This window comes from Limulus polyphemus, unplaced genomic scaffold (assembly GCF_000517525.1).
Source record: "Limulus polyphemus unplaced genomic scaffold, Limulus_polyphemus-2.1.2 Scaffold3196, whole genome shotgun sequence".
NCBI classification, from domain to species: Eukaryota; Metazoa; Arthropoda; class Merostomata; order Xiphosura; family Limulidae; genus Limulus; species Limulus polyphemus.
This window is the reverse complement of record NW_013668806.1, coordinates 101422-107619: the sequence shown is the minus strand read 5'-3', so window position 1 is coordinate 107619 and position 6198 is coordinate 101422. Positions and strand designations below refer to the sequence as shown.

Sequence of the window (6198 nt, the reverse complement as noted above, 5' to 3'; positions counted from 1 at the left end):
AACATTTGACCAAACGGTGGAGACCGCTCATGACAGAGGCAGATGGCGAGGTCTCGCTGACCAATGTTCCCAACGGAACGGGAGGAACTAAGACTAAGACTAAGATTCTTATCTAAACGTTAAAAAAGTTTATATGCAAGTACCACAATCCTGAGGTATTAATTATTCACCTGTCATTAAAGTAGTCTGGGTTTAATTGATATACACAATAAATAAGTTAAAACGTTGCTAGTTACAGATTTTATTAACATTTTAAATAACTACTTTCTAAAATTGATTTGTTTAGAGACTGTAGAAATACTCACTGTTGTGTTGTCACTTTTGAACACATTTAGAGTAAACACTTTCACTTTATGTTTTTAATTTCTACAAATCACATAGAGGTTTCCGAAAATATATTCAAATATCAGTAAAAGTGTGGTATTTTCAGATGAGCTGGATCCAATAGGTAAGTTATTAAAACTGCAAAACTATCACAAGTTCATTACAAGAGCAATTCTGACCAAGAATTTGTTTTGTTCAAAGTCTCACCTGTCAACACTGAGAGGTGCTAAATCGGGAGATTTTCTGTGGAGGTACTGCAACAGCTAGTAACGTCCCTAGGAGGAGGCATTCTCCACCAGAAAATTTAGAAAACAAAAGGTGAATTTTTATGCATTCTGGGGAAATTCAGACATATATTTACACTTATAAGATTGAAATGATGTTGTTTTTTGTTTTCATTTACATTGAGCTGATATACCAAGAGAATCACAGTCATCTGCTAATATTGTTATACACATTTATTGCTTGTTTTTGTTTGTAGTTATGCACAAAGCTACACGATGGGCTGTCTGTGCTCTGCCCACCACAGGTATGGAAACCCGGTTTCTAGCGTTGTAAGTCCGCAGACATACCGCTGTGCCACTGGGGGGGGGGGACACATTTATTGTAAGAATTGAAATATAAAAAATACACATATTCTGATTAGTGTTCTTTGTTATATTCGCATGTTTGAATGTTATTTTTGTTGAATTATTTAAAAGGTTGATATCAGTAGATCCTGGTCGCGTGTCGAGAGATCAGGAAACAGGACTCCATATCGGGAACTCCCGCCGAAATCGGGAAAGTTGACAGGCCTGCAAAGTTAAATTTAATCCTTTGCTCTTCCAAGACTTCCCAGAATACTAACTCACCCACTTCATTAGGTAAGTCTCATTAACAGGAAAAAAAGAAACCAGAACTTTTAACTTTTCTATCTCCATGTATATTGCATATAACATGAAGAGTTAAAGAAGAAAGACGCGAATTTAGCTATGCACCTTAGGCTAAGCGAACGCTAATACAGCATCATCATTTTATGAGATAAAAACTACACCAGGCCTAATATGGCTTTCATACTCTTGAATAAAAGCACAACATTTGAGTAGCTTTTCTAATTTTAAATGTTCTAGAATGCATCACAATTTTCTGCAACTTTATATACTAAATTGTGTCTAAGCCTTTTTAGTACTTTCAACCCTCAACCTTGACTTTAAAAGTAATGTCAAGGTACTATCAACATAAACACAACTTTGATCTGAATTAGTTTTTATTACATGAGAAAGTATTAAATTTTCTTCCTCTGGTAACTTTGGATGTAAACGTGAATTTACATAACATTTTCAGAGGTACATGTATTTAGAGCGTGTATAGGTTTTTTTAATGAATAAAGAAATCTGCCTGGTATTCTTATGACTTTATTTTGTGAGATAGTCATAGGTAATTTCCCTTTGGTATATGTGTAGAAGTATATACTTATTGCAATTTCGTCAGTGAGGTGGAATATGTGATTCTAATCTTTGTTCATGGAATTATCACTAGTGACGGAGGTTGCGAATGGACTTTGTGAGAAATGACACTGTTGATTTTGTATATAATGGCTAGCTCAGTCTCTTTTCATCCAGATTTCCTCCTAATGTGATAAGCATACTATGTACCTACCGTATGTGTAATCTTAATATAGAATGTTGGTCAAGGGAACCACTATGTACCTCTCGCTCTAGGTACTTACTGAACTGGGTTATTCAACCAGGACTTCACTTTTACCTTCTCATGCGAAAGATTCCTTAAACGTGGGACGTATTTTGTAGACATAGAGAATGATCTTTTACATTGACAAGGCAGGTGATACCTCAAGGATACGGACTCTTTATTTGCGAAAGAAATAACCAATAGTCACGCGGACAGTGCCTGCATTCTTAGAAGAATAGCATTATTGTTTCTTATATATAGTGCTATATTTTTTCAGTATGGAACGAATAGAGGTACAGACTTCACATCTAGATTTATAGATGAAGACATATTCAGACACATTAAAGAGTTCTCTAGTTAAGGTGGTAAAAAACATAATTATTTATCGTTCATTGTTTTTTGGCATTAAATAAAGATTGTTTCAATGTGTTGTACATTGTGTCCAGTCTCTTTGCTTCACACTCAGTCGAAGTCACAGAATTCGAATTCACTCCATAATGCATTTTCTATCAAAACCTCCTTTGATATGTGTTGCATTGCAATAAAGATTGAGTTCAATTTTGCATATCGCATTGTGTCTTTCTTCAATTCAATCAGTGTCATAGAAATTCATACTTGAATTACGCGTAATATTTTCTGTAAATCCTCTTTGGTATTGCAGTTACTACTCTCATCTGAACATGAAACATAATAAATTCAAGAAATTTAAACTTACTGGAAATATTAGTAGGGACTTAGAGGACTATAGGAAACCAAGATAGCTGGTTAAAAAGGAAGTTAAAAAGGCAAAAACTGTATATGAAAGAGGTTTGGCTGAGAGAGTTAAATCAAACAATAAGGGAATCTTTAGGTATATGATGAGTAAGTAAAATGTTAGGATGGGGATTGAACCTCTTAAAAATGATGGTGGGGAGCTGATCTCGGAAAATTATGAGATGGCAAACTTATTAAATTATATGTTCTCTTCAGTTTTTACGAGGGAAGATACAAGTATTATGACTCAACCAGAGCACTTAATGTATGGTAAAAATATCATTTTAAGTTCTGAAATTGTAAGAGAAAAGTTTGAAAACCTCAAAACTGATAAATCTCCTGGACCAGACAACTTTTATCTCAGAGTTTTAAATGAACTTAAAGATTTTATTTGTGAGTCACTAGCTAATATTTTTATGGGTCATTGAGTAGTGGAAGAGTATTAGAAGATTGGAAGTGACTAATATTAACCCAAGACAGTTATAGGCCAGTTAATCTTACATCAGTAGTTGGAAAGGCTTTGGAGAGTGTGACTAAAGATGCAACTCAGAGTCACTTAAAGCAGTTTAACTTTTTCCTCCTCTGAAGTGTAATATTTCAGATGATCCTAAACAGTTGTACAAAATTTGTTTCGTATATCCCTGCCAAATGACATCAGTAATAGTTTTTCGTTCATTCGTTACCATTTAACCTTTTCAGTAGTCATTAAAACCCCAGATCTACTCTAGATAAGTTGCTGTATCCACTATAACTTGTTTAAATATACAATTACTTAATTTTTTTAATTTACATTTGTTAATATTAAAGGCTTAAAGAGTGAGTAACATAAAGTATAGCGAAAATGAATTTTTCGACAAAAATATGAAAATATAGTGTCAGTTTGTTTTAGAACTTTCTCGATACCCGTGGTGGGAAGAGTACAGATAGCCCATTATGTAGCTTTGTGCGTAACTCCAAACAAACAAACACAAAACTGCACAAAAACTAACATCCCTCTAACAGAGTGTGTGTGAACTAATTCGAAATATTCATAGTCTGAAATATTTTTCATCATAATTCATGTTGTTCACGTGTAAACAAGAAATTTTGATACATTATTTTTCAAAACACTAGTCATTAAGTGTAATATTTTTTGCATCGCACTTTTAGACTTGTTACGTATTCACGTTTTATGTTGTATAACTACTAATAGTTTAATGATGTTATTAATACCTTAAATTCGTGCTAGAGCTATTAGTATTAGTATAGAGTATTAGTAATACTAATACTAGTTATTACAGTGTGCAGTAGGAATCTCGCTGTTAATGTTACAGTGAAAGTAGTATGGCTATTAAGTAGTACTAGTAGTATTACTATTACTACTTTATAATGACATAAGTTGTTGGACAGAAAATACGATAATCAGTATCTTTCCTCGGTTCCTGTTTTAATGTAAGTGAAACCAAGACTGAAAACAGTATTGACAAGAATTTTATACAAAGTAGAAACATTCTCACTTTTGACACGGTAAAACCTAAGCAGGAGGATTTAAAATTTGGAAAATAATATGAATATCCTTTTCATCAACAACCCAATATATCTCAATTAATCTAGAAAGATATCCATCAGAATCTGATAGTGAAACTCCTTATGATCTATTTTCATTTCAAGTAATTAATAAGGTAAACAGTTGCAGGGTTTAATTTTGGTATAGTCATGGGTGTAAGGATATACTATTACTATTAGAGCTTTTGTATTAAATACAATGATTATTACAGGCAAAGCTTAATGCTCCTTTAACTTTATTTTTTGATATTTTACTGAAGTACTGACATTGTGTCATTGTTATGTTGTAGGTGATAAATCACAGTTCATAATCATACAAGTTCTACTTGTAGAGAAAAATTTTATAATTAAGTGGTAGATATTTGTCATGTAGCTATTATAGTAATATTTTGATAGGTAAAAGATTCGGCTTGCACTGTTACAGGTGAAAAATGAACATTTAGTATTTAGAAGTAAAGACATTACTTTTTGGCATCAATAAAAAATAGATGAGAGGTACTTAAATCAACTGTGCAAGACAACTTAAAAATTTGATTGCTTAACATATGTAAAGTATATTTTCATGCTTGGTTTCTAATTCTATGCATAAGCATGAAGTTCAAAGATTAACTTTTACATTTTGTCCCAAATTTACCAAGTCAAAATATTGGTAGATAATGTGACTTGATTAATTATTTAATATATAATAGTGAAGTCGTATATCATATTGACTCGCAAAGAGCATGACAGTGTTTGTGTATATAATGAGTTTTAGTATTAATTGATAGTTGATACATAATCAAGGTAAGCAACACACTATCCACAGTTAATTGCACAAGTGAAATTTTTAGTTCAAATTCTGTAGTTATCTAAAAGTAAATATATCTATCATAGGCTTTTATCATTTCTTCTATCAAACTGATTACAGATATTTAAACGACTTGAAGAGCAAGAAAGTTTTATTGAAATCTAATACCTAAAACTGTTACTATAACCTTGAATATTTTCCTCTAATCAAAGATAGTGTTGGTTTGTTTTGAAATATTTTTGCAAAACTGCACAAAAACTTACGTATTTATCATTCCTCTAACAAAGTGTGTGTGAACTAATTTAGTACACAACATAATACTAAATATACTTCCTTATAACTGGTAAGTGCATTTACTTCCTTTACCTCTGCAATATGTTTTATGTGTTTAGCCCTTAAGTGTTGTAGATTAGCAGTAGTTTTGAGTACATTATAGTCCTGTGTGGTTCCCAACTATAATCATAAGGTATGATTTGAATTTTAGAATTAAAACCTTGGATATTCTCCGTCTGTACTGTTTTCAAGCAAATTATTCTTTAGTCGTGCCTACCAGTCATATAGTTGTTCAAATCATTTTAATAAAACAAGGCTTGGCATTATTAACATGTGGTTTATTGAAACATGTATATGGTTTAAGAGCAGTGATTTCTGGGTCAAGTGTCCTTCTGTCACTCACTTCATTCTTATGTTTTTATTTTAAAAAATGAAAAATAACACATTCTCATTATCAAAATTCACCATCAGTAAGATTTGATCAGTCTTTTTCTTTTTGAATTGTTCTTCATTACTTTAAAATAAAACTTGATCTTTTTTTGCCTCATTTTAGTCCAGCTGTACTGTTGAAAAGTGATATTTTCCAAAGCAGAGAAACAAAAGATGTACCAAGTTTTTATATATCCTTTTTATCATTATGAGTTTGTTGAAAAAGTGTTTGTATAACTTTCAAAAAGTAATAAAGTGTTACTAGTATTACAGCTTGCATTCTGAACTCTTAAAGCAAAGCACAGTAAGCTGACTAATAGTAAGAAAATAAAACTTGCATGTGAACTTGGACATAACAGAAAGTTATTTTATTGGGATCTGTAGATTTTTTGATGTATGAGAACTTTTATGAAAAGTAT

At 31.8% G+C, this 6198-nt stretch overlaps 1 protein-coding gene across 5 annotated transcripts in view; it reads left to right on the top strand.

Moving 5' to 3' along the window:
- Positions 1 to 3744: 3744 nt before the first annotated feature.
- The window catches only part of LOC111088135, a 5661-nt gene continuing 3207 nt past the window's right edge, over positions 3745 to 6198 (top strand). The window contains exons 1-2 of one of the 5 annotated variants that reach the window (XR_002612736.1): positions 3745 to 4176; positions 5904 to 5955. The gene's annotated coding sequence lies outside the window, so the exon portion shown is untranslated. Of the gene's footprint in view, positions 6007 to 6198 lie in introns of all 5 variants that reach the window. The other 4 variants (XR_002612735.1, XR_002612734.1, XR_002612733.1 and 1 more) reach the window with 4 other exon arrangements.